Consider the following 12,568-nt stretch of genomic DNA (forward strand, 5'->3'; position numbering starts at 1 on the left):
TCATTAGCAGAAATGGAAACCCAGAACTGTGAAAATGGAGATATACCATTTTAAATTGAGAATCACTGATCAGAATATTTAGAGGGTTTGATAACTATACTAAATCACTATTTTAACTTTTGGTCTTTTTAATCATCAATGGTATTACATAGGAAATTGAACAAAACAAAAATCCAACTTGTATGGCAGTCAAGGGTGCAACAGTGAAAAATCCCAAGTAAATCAAAAGATCTGGACAGAGTTTTAATTGTTTTGTGCTCGTAAGTCACTCATGTTATTTTAATGACAATTAACTGCATTGCAAAATAGTACACGCACTGATAGGAACATCCTGAAGATGACCTAATATTAGATGTGAAGAGCACATCTTTTGGAACGTGTAGAATTTCAGTTACAGCGTGTTACTGTGATTCTTTTTAGCTTTGCTCCCCCATTATCTCACAGCTGCAGCTAGTGGCCATAGTTCAACTGAGCGGCACTTCCCCTCCCACACTAACACCTGCTGAGATTGTATGATACAGAAGTTGCATTATATCAGCTCTCTCCACAGAACACTGGTGTCAAGCATTACAGACTCATTTTCTCCCAGTGACCTCCTGTATGTTGTTGCAAGTACCATCTGCTACCACATCATATCAAGACGGGGATGTAGGTTAGGGTCTCCTGAGGCTGAGAAGAGAGCGTAATCTAGGCCTCCTACTGCCCTGATGAATGCACTAATCAATAGGCTATTATATAGAAAGAAGGACATCATTGCAACCAGTATAGTCTGGTGGTTTCTTTAAGGGAGGTCATGCATACTTTAAGGTCAAACAGGGAAATGCCTGAAGTACCTCCAGGGTTAGACTGCAGCTGAGTAAGGAACTGTATTGGTTCACCTTATTTCTGCCTACATCCTTTATAGGATGTGCTCTTTAAAACTGGAATACTATTTCCTTTCTCTCACTTTCTAATAAGGCATATGATAAAAATATAACAGTCCATGTTGTATTACAAGCACATAAAGCAAGAAACACCATAGGATTCTCATTGAGATCAGAGTGCCTACGAACTAGGTGCTTTAATCAAATCAGTCACAAAGTAAAAGAGTGGGGAAATGTTGTTTTCAGCACTTTAGCGCTAAGAAAAGAATGGTGCACTTAACAAAGTTAACCACAGTTATGGAGACACCCTGAGGTTAGTGACATCCCCAGCTAGATGATATTTTGATGTTCTCACCTCTCTTGTGTAACGCAAGTCAATAAAATATTCCATTGTCCTTCTGTGTTCAGACTCTGAAGAGGCTCCCATTTCACATAGCATCATGGAAAGAAGACACCTTGGATCACTTCTGTGCAGTGCTCTTAAGCAAGTGCCCCAACAGTTGCATTCAATATACATCCTGTCTTGGTCTTATGAGCCCTTTTCTGGTACAAGAAGTCACCAGGCAGCTGTAACTTCTAAATTAGAAAGCATTCAACCAAAGATCTGAAGATACTAATATCTATAAGCATCTATAATACTTATCCAAACTGAAAACATAATGTTCATCTTGCAGGAAGCATTACTTATTCACAGAACCTGATTCTGATCTTATTCATATCATTTTCAAAATCTCCCATCACCTTCTGTGAAAAAAGAACTGAGAAAATGTTACTTCCATTGCCTATGTAATTTAATCCACTGTCCTCACCCCATGTAATTGTAGTCCTATCCATTTCCCCTATGTTCAATGCCTTAATCACTGAAATGCTTTCATCACTATTAGACACTAATTTCCACAAACACTGAAATATCAATCATCTTTTGAAATCTTAATATATATAGTAACACAAGTCTTTTAAGACAGTTGGATCACTATTCCTGGACTGACACCTAACCAGTCTGTAGATAACTTCCGACATTTCAGTTACAATCCCTTTAGTTCAAGAATAAATGTATATTGCCTCAAGAAAACTCAAGAAAATGAGTTTTTACCTTTTGATCAGCAGACCAGCAGAAGAAGGAAGAGAAGCCATCTATAGCTCATTAAAAATTATCTGATTTTTTAATAGCTTAAATTCCAATTTATAGTGTGCCCCAAATCAGATATTTTAGTGCACCAGTTATGATTCTGCTTGTGAAGTCCTTGGCCTTTCCTCTGCAACTGTTTATTTATATATTTATACAATGTATATTGCACTCTTCCCAACAAAGGCTAAAGGCAACTTACTGTAGGAGAGCAGAACAATTTAAAAGGGCAACTAGAATAAGTATACCAGCTGTCATGGTGGTTTCTATGATGTCCATTACATTTGTTTGCTAGGAACTGGACAATCAGTTGACTGAAATGCTCACTAAATTAATTTAATGCAGTAACTCATAACCTAGATTAGAATGCAAAAGCTTCTGCCTGCCAGACCAGTGCACCAGCAATTGAGAATATGTAGGATTTCTCCTGCCTCATACCAAGGTATCCAGTCCTCACTATATCCATTTTAGTTTGTCTTTAGAAAAATGAAAAGGAATAGAACCTTCTTTTTAAAATCTTTTAAACACTATTCCCACTATATCAAAGCTGCAGCTAGCTGAATTGAGCTGCACTTTCCCTACTACACTGACACCTGCTGAGATAGTATAGTATAGGACTTGCATTATTCCAGCTCTTTCCACAGAATGATAGGTTGCAAAAAGTTGTTTTACTCTTCTGCTTGTCAAATTTCCCACTAGTGCTTCATGTTAGATGCAGTGAATTGGATAGGAAAGCTAATTCTTTTCTCTTTCTTAAACTGCAGCCTGTCTCATATTAAGACCAATATTAAATATTCTCTCTCAAGTAGAAGAAATAAGAATGTAAAAGTGGATCATATTAATCAGAATTTGACTACTGCATAATATCTAAAAAGTTTCAGGATAGATTTCACTCCTGTCTCTTCAAAAAAAGAATCATACATTGTTTTTAACCCAGAGTACATAAGATTGACCAGCTGCATTAACAAGGGGACTCTACTTTAGCCAGTCATCAGAAATAAGTCTTAGAACAGATCTGACACTAACTGCATAGACAGCATGTTTTAATATGGCATTTTGAACCTTAGCCCCCAGGAGTGGTATATGGCTTTGATAACGATTTAGATCCTGAAAGAACAAGTCATCAAGAATGCACTGTACACGCACTGATAGGAACATCCTGAAGATGACCTAATATTAGATGTGAAGAGCAACTCCTGCTAGTTGCAGTTTAAAGATGCTTCCTAGTAGATATTACACCAGGCAAGCATAAATAGAAGAACACCATTCATTTCTGAATAAGGTACATCCTCTACCCCATGTTTAGAAAGAAAAAAAAGTATTCTGAAGGGGAAGTCTCTAATTTATAAAATGAAAACCTTGAGGCAACTTCTCTCAGAGTTGAGGGAGCATTGAGGAAGTGATTTTCTATGTCACTTGCCGGGCATTTTGATTCATCACAGTCCAAACAAAAATAGTCAGATTTCTCCTTGGTATAACACCACTGGAGCTAGATGAGGGATAAGTTTGAACCTGTACACTTTCTTCAAATTAACAAATATTTTGATAGCTCCTCTTTCCAAACCAACTCGGTCCCCCACCTCCAAATCCAGATCCTCCTTTTGGTTTTAGCAGTGTAACTGGGACTAATGCATACATAAACATGATTAAAATCAATCACCAAGTATCTTCAGTGCGGTCATAAAAAAAAAATTCTTGCCACTTAGGAAAGAACAAGAGCTTGACAATACTGCCATCTAGAACTCTCTGCTTTCCATTCGTGTTACAGGACACATTCAGAGGGTCTCCTGCAAAATGACATGATCCAAGTTGTTTGAGGATGGGGAACATCTTACAGAACTTCTTGCAACTGTGAATATAGTTTCCTGGGTCTAAAACTGCCATGCTGCCCCATAGTCTATGGCGAGGGTAGGCAAGCTTTTCTGGTTGAGGGCCAGCATGATGCACTCCAGCTCAGAGGCAGGGAGCTAGGTAGGTACTAAGAACTTGCTGCCAACTGTTGCTTGTCTCCCTAGCAGCACTGGGAAAGTTCCTGTAGCTGGCACTTTAGTCCACAGCACATTCATCCCCGTGGCTCTACTGGCACCTTCCCCTCCTCCCGCCACCCCTCCACTCCCAAATGTCACTGTAGCCCCATGTCCATGGGCCAGATCTGGCCTGCAGGCCGTAGAGTGTCAACCACTGGTCTATGAGAGTGAACCAGAAAATAAGGAATCTTTCACTTGTTGGAATGCTGTTGGTCACGTGTATTCCCAGGCAGAGCTACTTCTCTTCAACACAGTGCTCTAGTCATAATCACAGTAGCCACTAGATGGCACTGTAAGATGGTATTTCCTAACAAATATTCTCCATTATAACTTTAAAGGTTTTTTTCCCATTCTGTTTTCTTTTTTGCAAACTAGGATGGTCAGCTCACATTTTGGTTCAGGTCTCCTTTCTCTTCTGTCTTATGTTCTTGAAATGAGGACAGGATACGATTTCCTCGCAACCTATTTCATTTAGTAACATTTTATTAGGTTACTTTTTAATCAATACACCTTAGTAGGTCAAGCATCTTTGTATTATTGCATTTCCATATAATAGTAGTTCATGATTTAGGCAGTATCTCCTGTCTGTTATAACAACTCTGCTTTTATGTTGGGTAACCTAAGACTTGGAATTCCTGCAGCTTCTTGCATCTCACAATCTTAAATGTACATTCATCCATTGAGCATCAGACCCCCCCACCCCCAGTAAGTTAGCCATGTTTTATATGTTAGATTATAAAATATCCAGGACAAGGACTGATTTGATATTTAACTGAGCCCATTGTCACCATTTAATAATCCCCAAACTCCAATAATCTCCATGACTGACAGCCCTCTCAGCCAATCAGCAGTGTGGGGGGGAAGCAGTTGCCATCTGCGAGGCTGGGCTGCAGTGGCTGTGAGGACCACTGGTTTCCACTAGGGAGTCAGCATTTATTTTTAGTAAGCTTTTTTTTTCCCCCGGGGATAATGTCTGATTTTGTGGTTTCCACAAAATCCGCAAAATAACAAATTAAGTAGGTCCCTAGTAATACTAGCCAGCAGAGCTGACCCTAAGGATATGTGGGGCCTGGGGCATATCAGGCTGTGTGGGGCATGTGCAGAGCGGGGGTGAGCAGCAGAAGCGGGGGTGGTGAGTGGCCTGAGCACAGCGGCTCGCGGGGCCTGTACGGCCGAGGGATGGCTCTGCCAACCAACAGCTCACAGATTTGGGAGTTGATCTGATGCTGTACAAAAGAAAGGGAGAGAGAGAGGCCACATGAATGCAACCCAAGCACTTACCATGCAGCCTGTGAGTTTGGCAGCAGCTTCTCTTGCTGCTGCTCACTTGGGGGAGGGCCGGGGGGTCCACACACTGCCTGCACAGCAGACAAATCAGAAGGCCGGATGCTGCTGGCACAGTCTATGTGGTGGAGGGACTCTGAAGGAAGTGCCTCTGCAGCATGTGACCCAGCATTGACACCAGAGCTGGACACCCCCATTCTAGAAACCCCAGGGACTGTCTCTATTTTAACAGAGATGCTTATAGTTAGTGACAGTCCCTGCCTTGCCTCATTCATTGGTATTGTGAGAAAGATAGAAAGGGTGGGAAGAAAGGGAACTGCAATAGCCCCATTTTCAGGTGTGGAACAAAAACACATACAGATTAGTGGTATTTGTCTGAGGCTGGATAAGTAATGTATGGGAGAGACAGAGGCTTGATACTGATCTCCTGAGCCCAGTCCAGTGCCTTAATAACATGGCTTTTTCTCCTTTGGCTTGCATCCAAAAACTTGTTTAACTCTATCCTAACTACACAGTTGGGCCACTCCAGTTAGTCCAATAAAAGATATCATCTTAACAAATCTTTGCCTCTTGCATAATTTCTGGACCATCATGACTACCACATCCCTCCAACATTCGTTTAATAAAGATATGAATTTGATTACAAAGAGATAAAAATACTACTTCTCCTCACGTTTATTATTGGCCAAATATTTCTGCCTTGCCTCTTGCAGGAAGCTCCATTGATTTTGGTACTGTAATTTGTGGAAGACACAAATAAGAGATGAGAAAAACAAATTAGTGACTTAGGCCATGTCTACAAGGCCTCCTGCCTAACGTTGGCACCACTGCTGACAGAATAAGTCCCACTCACTCATTCCTACTTGGAAACACCAAAAAGCCAACAGCTAGGCAGAGGAGATCACTCAGAAAAATGTTGCGTGTTCACTCCAGGGTTGTGCTCAGATGATATCTCAGGAGAGCCTGAAGTAGCCCTGGGAGAAGTTTTTTTTTTAAGCAGCTAAATCTTGTTCAGGTACACCACAGAGCAGTGGATTATGTTCATGTTGCTCCCATGTTCAGAAGGCAGGCCATAAAGATGTGACCTTCCTCTCTGAAGAAAGGGGTTCACAGGTGTATTGCTTGCTTTTCTGGAAGAAGAGGAGTCTTGCACAATAATAGTTATTGGCAGGCCCAGGAAAGAAGCAAGGGAATGAGTATGGATGGTGACCTAGTTCTACTAGGAATGGGCTCTCTAAACCAGGTAAGGGCCAGTGTTCTGTCCTAATAGATAAATGATGTAGGTTTCCAGAGCTTTTAATCTCATGCATTTCACAAGCCCTAGATTCACTCAAAATATAAAACAGAGGGAAAAATGGAAGCCAGTTTATTGACAGTTCAGAGGCTGAGCAAACTACAGTGGGTGAGAAAGGAATGTGTAATCCAGACTGCAGATTTTTCAAGTGATACCAGTTTCCTTAAAAGCAGGAATTAAAACCCATTGAGTGCAGAGAACAAGCAGTCAAGTCAAGCAGTGCTGTGAGTCCAGGCTTCTGCACTAAACAGAAAATTGAACAATAGTCTGGAGACAGAGAGGCCATGAACTGCCAGCCAGAGAGGAACAGTGACTAATGCCTGGTGCTCTGTTCTTCTCAGACTAGCATTTGTTTCTCTTGTGTTCTAGCCTTTTTTGCTTTCATTGACTTTTGTTCACTACATAATTGGTTTAGTGACCAGGCTTAAGCGGAGGACCCCACAGTGTCAATAGAGATTAGGGTTAAGGGAAAGGTAATCTGGACTTTACTCCTGTCTCTGTGACCTTTGCCACATCACTTACCCTCTTTGCCTTGGTTTGCTCAACTGTGAAATAGGAATAACCCTCCTTCTCCTTGCTTCTCTAAAGGTGGCCAAGATGCTTAACATTTTCAACATGTTTTGAGATCCCTGGAATTATAGGAGGGGAAATCATTTCTTTTCATTAAAGTTCCTCAGAGCTTCCATATAGCAAAGGCTACACTTTTACTATTTCAAAAAATTAACAGATAAGGTATGATGTGGGGAGTTATAGGGATTTTCTGTTTGTGAAGGACTCCAGTTATAGGGTGGTTTGTATTCTTCATGACTGCCATCCGCTGGGACCAAAAGGGTTGTAGAGTCAACAAATTGAGACGAAAATTCTGAGCCAAGGTATCGATTGATTAAGGTGCTTCATTGCTTTGATTATTTTAAGAGTACTTTTTCCTAAAAACTCTATCTTGTAAATTGGTGGAGTCTCTACTCAGCTCCTAAAGTCTTAGCTCTGCTGGCATTGTACACAACATGGAGTACATGGGAAAATGCCATGCTTACTGTATATAGTCCAGCAGTGCTCAATCACCAACCTGCAAGCCAGATCTAGCCGGTGGAGTCATATCATCTGCCAGGCTCACCACACAAAAAGTTGGTGACAGGGGACTGGTAACAGTGTTAATTGCTGCTCCCCTATTGCCAAATACCCCTACTCCCCTACCCATGGGGGAGGCGGGCCCTGTGGGCCAGAGGTGATGGCCCCGCCTGCTAGATCAGGCCCAGGCTAGAGCAGGGCTGAAGTGGCTTGGAGCCTGGTTTGGGTACACAGGGCCATGATAGTGCAAGACCCAATCCAGGCTTGTGCAGCCTGGCCTTGTATGGGATCTGGCCCATGCCACCTATCTAGCCCCAAGGGACCAAAAGGTCGAGCACCATTGATATAACCTAAGTACTCTTTATAGTTTTTTCCTGGGATTTGGCTTTAGATAGGCCCTTGTGGACAGAAGTGATTTAAGTACTTGTTCTTAACTGTGCTGCCCTATTAAGTACACCCCAGATCACTTCTTCCAGCTGCCTGGGTTCAGCACATTCTTCAGAAATACTAGACCACATCACCTCCAGGCATCTTCCCAAGAACACATTCAGTTTGTGTACATACTCTTATTACAAATGATACCTTACATATTAGGCAAAGAAACAGCTGGTTGTACTCTCCTCCAGGTGAGAAACTCAAAAGCTTAATGGCTCCATTTAAAAGGGCAGTCAATATCTCTCCCATCCAGTTCAGAAGGGCTTGAACATGTTCAGTGCCTTATAAAAGTAGGCCATTTAAAAGTAGCCCACACTGCAAGTTTGCTCCTAAATTCTGCCCTAGCATTATGGTGCATTTTGATGAATATGTATGAAGTATTTGTTTAAGAAACTGTTGGGAAATAGCAAACCAACCTTGATTTTGGATTCTATATATTTAAATGATTAAACCAGTTGTTCTCAACGTTTTTGAACTCAAGGCACCCCTCAGTGGGCCCAAGGCACCCCTTAGAAAATGCCAGCTCTTAGCTCTCTTTTTTGAATACAGGAAAATAGCATAATTCTTCTGTTGCAAATAATTCAGAAAGACCACAGCAGGTCAGAAGGTTTTTAACACTATGAATTCCTATTTGAAAACTCTAGATTTATCTTGTGAATCATGTTTGCACATCTTATAGTGGTAACATTGTGTGCTACCCTTGAAGGTATCCCATGGCACCCTCTACACCTTTATACTGGAAGGTATAACATTTTGAATTATAAAGACAGGAGTGATCCATTTCATTGCACCTCAGTTTAAAATCCCTTATCAGTATCCAGGTATGTTGCATAGAACTAGTGTCCAATAGATAGAACAATTCACATCACACCAGGATTCTTTCATTTCCAAAGAGAAAATATGTTCAGGTGATCTGGTGACAGAGATCAGCTATATACAAATATTGTCAACAGGAGTATTGCAATGTTTTTCTCAGAAAGCCCTTTCTTACTGTACACAAGACAGTTATTTTGATGCTGAATGGATGTAGTGTTTAATTATGTCATTAACTCAGCCAGCAAGGGATTTTGGTTTTTTTGTCCATAGCAATTTGACAACTTTGTTGCATGATTGAAGTAGCTGTCCCAGAACAAATCACTATGTGACAGCAAAACTTGGCTGAGATGCTGACTCTATATAGCAAGTGACATGTCAAAACATGACAGTCTGTCTCCATTAAGTTGCACGCTAAGTGAATGCACACTTTCATCATAAATCAGAAAACTAGATCCACTGGGAAAGGTACATAAAGGCTAAATGGATAGTCCCATCAGTTCACTTACATGGAAATCTGAGTAAATAAACAGAGGTCACTAAACCACACGAAATACAGAACAGCCTCCTCTCACTGCTGCATTTTTCCTTCAGATCCATGCGGTCACACAGGCCAGGTTCTGATGGAATAAACTATCAATAAGCCTGGCGCGTAGTTTAACCACTAGATGTCACTCAAGTCTGGGTTTTAGCAACACCAAGGGAAGGCCCGTTTACAGGAAAGCACAGGTTAATTACTGGAAGAGCTGTGCTAGCTCCAAAGAACAACTTTTAACTGAAGGAACCTTAGCAGGGTTTTCACCGATTCAACTAATATGAACCTGACTTAACTCAGCTGACAATCTACTCCCCTGAGGGATGCTCATGCAGAAGTCTTGTTCTTCTTTTAACAAAATGCAGCATCCAACTTCATCTCTCATAGCACTTTTACACAAGCTCTGGGGCTGGGTGGTGGCACTTAGAGCAGCTCCAAGAGCCACTCCAGTTAAAGCGTTTCTGCATCTCCTGTATCAGCATTCCTGTGCTTAAAAATGGTGGTGGGAGCAATTGAACTAAAGCCCATTGAACAAGCTTGAATTCAAGTGCTCCTGCTGCCATTTTTAAGTGTGGAGATGCTGATACACAAGACGCAGGAGGCTTCTGGAGTACAGCAATTAACTGAGTCTGCTCCAATGCACTGGAAGTTTTGTGATTATTTTTGCCTTGCCCCACCAGGCTCCCACTCCTTGCCCCTGCCTCATCACTATTCTTTTGCTGATTGCTCTCAGCCACTGTCATCTCTTCCTTGCCTTTTCCTCCTTACCAGCTGCTCCCACCGCTGCTTCCCTTGGGAGTTCCAATGTTAGCCTCCTACAGTCAAGGGATGCAGAGAGGGAAGCAAACAGTCTGCCTTAACCAGGCAAAGCATCACCTCCAAGAGAAGAGAACTGTAATTACTGAGTGAAGCTTAGCTGGATGCAGCAGACACGACAGGGCTCCCAAAAGTACTGTTATCATGAAGTTTGCAACACAGGGCATTTGTGCCTGTTCCCATTCTTCTGTTCCATTGTCAATAAGTACCTACTGCCTAAATGATTAGGCATGCAGACTATTCCCAGGCTCCCACTATGACAAGCTGAATATCACCAGTCAGCATCAATTCTGTGCCCATTTTTGTACACAGTCAAGCTGCCAGGTGAGGCTGTGGTGCAAAGGGATACCAAGAGTCTTTATTTCCAGGGTTGGAGATCAGACTTAAATGAAAAGAATACAGCCGCTAGCTTTTAGAATTCCACTGAATGCTTGGCACTGTTACCAGCATATTGAAAAGACAAGCATCCTCTTCTGACAGTTCAATATACAGTAAACAGGCATCTTATTTGACCTGGGACTAATTGTCCCAGGGTTTGACTACAGTCAAAACAGCCGTTTACTCACCCAGTCCTTCCAAGCTGTATTGCTGCTCTTCTTCCAGTAGGTAGCCAGGGAAAGCACAGACAGACAGGTTTGTCTCTGGAATGAATCTCAATTAAGTTAAATTAGCTACAGTTAGTTTACAGCTGCACACAACATAGTGTGAGCACATCTTATCCAGCACCCTTCACAGGTACTTGAAGTGGGTCAAGGTGTGTGAGAACATCTTTAGGACCTAGGAGCAGAAGACATGCAATGTCTGTTTATAGCCTTGAAGGAAGCATATGTTGCTTCTAACCTTGTCTATGCTACGGAACTGAGCTAACTCTGGCCTTTAGCCTTATCTATGCTATGGAACTGAGCCATTGCTAACATTTGCATACACAGATTTTTCAAATCTACCTGCCGCACATGGTTAGCGTCTTTTCAATAGGCCAGATCCACTGCAGCAAGCACAAGGAGTTATAATGTAAAGTAAATTTCCTTGCACTGAAGCAGCATAGGTGGTTTGATTTTTCTGAGGGATTTTTCAACCCACTTAGCTACCACTAGGGGAGGAGATGGCTAATGAACTAATTAGGTCAGAAAAGAATCCTCTGAACCATAGAAGTCAACTGAGATAGCAAGTTACTTTTGTTAAAAAAACAATATTGTTTTTTCTGTTACACCTCTGCAGATATTGGTTCCAATCCTTAAACTGCAAATGACAGTGTTTGGAGGATTTAAAAGTTATTACAGTCCTCAGTGAAAGTTTTCCCATAACACAGTTTAATCCTGAACCAATTGACACACTTTGCTGGAGACAAGCCAGCACTAGAAACAATTTCAGTTGGATTCTTTACTACTTTATTGGCATAACAAGCTATACAATTGTTGTCAATGTGTGACAAGTGAGATAGATCCCTCAGGCACCTGTGAGAAGTGGATATAAATTTGCCCAAAGCAGAGCTTCAAATCATGCTTTGGGTTGGATTCCCTTGTGGCCCTGGTTCATTCCTGAGTCAGTGAATCATAAAGATAAAAACATCTATTCTATTTGCCACTAAATTCCCCCCAGTGAAGGATGGCTCTCTCCTACAGTGCATTGTCAGTAATCTCAAGACCCAGTTCACCACTTACTTTAAATGGGTGAATTCCTTTAGCATCAGTTCTTTGTTCTGAGTAATGTTCCCTCCCAGCACTTTCCCTCAGGAGAAAATTCCTCACTTCAGCAGAGCTGCAGGCTGTTTTCCTGATCTAGTCTACATTTAGTTTAGCGACATCTGAAGTTGTGGCTACTTTTTTCTTAAGGCAGAAAATCAGCAGGAGCACTACAGCGATACTCCCCAACAACTACTGATAGGAAAGAAGCTGTATTTTGGGGGGAAGGGATTTGAAGAGATGCCTGAATGCAGACAAGGCTTAAATATACATAACACTACAAGATGTAAAATGTGTCAGACAAGAATAAACACCTGTCCAGTAGAGGAAGCATTGTAAAGTTTGTATATAGTAGTTGCATATGCTGTGCTGTGACTTACACCAAATCAAACATCCCCTCTCTTTGCCCCTCCTTTGAGTCCCCTACATATCAGTGAGCAGTCAGTTACTATAAGTCTCTGCACTGCAATTTAGTTCTGCTACAACCTACACCCCTGTAACATGGATGTCCTTAGACCAACACAGCTACAACCTACATCCCTGTAACATGGATGTCCTTAGATTTAGGGGTGTAGGTTGTAGCTGTGTTGGTCTCTCTCAAATCATTCTATTCAGCCCCTTTCAC

The sequence above is a fragment of the Gavialis gangeticus genome, unplaced genomic scaffold, assembly GCF_001723915.1.
Source record: "Gavialis gangeticus isolate Ggan-Ray unplaced genomic scaffold, GavGan_comp1, whole genome shotgun sequence".
In the NCBI taxonomy this organism is placed as follows: Eukaryota; Metazoa; Chordata; order Crocodylia; family Gavialidae; genus Gavialis; species Gavialis gangeticus.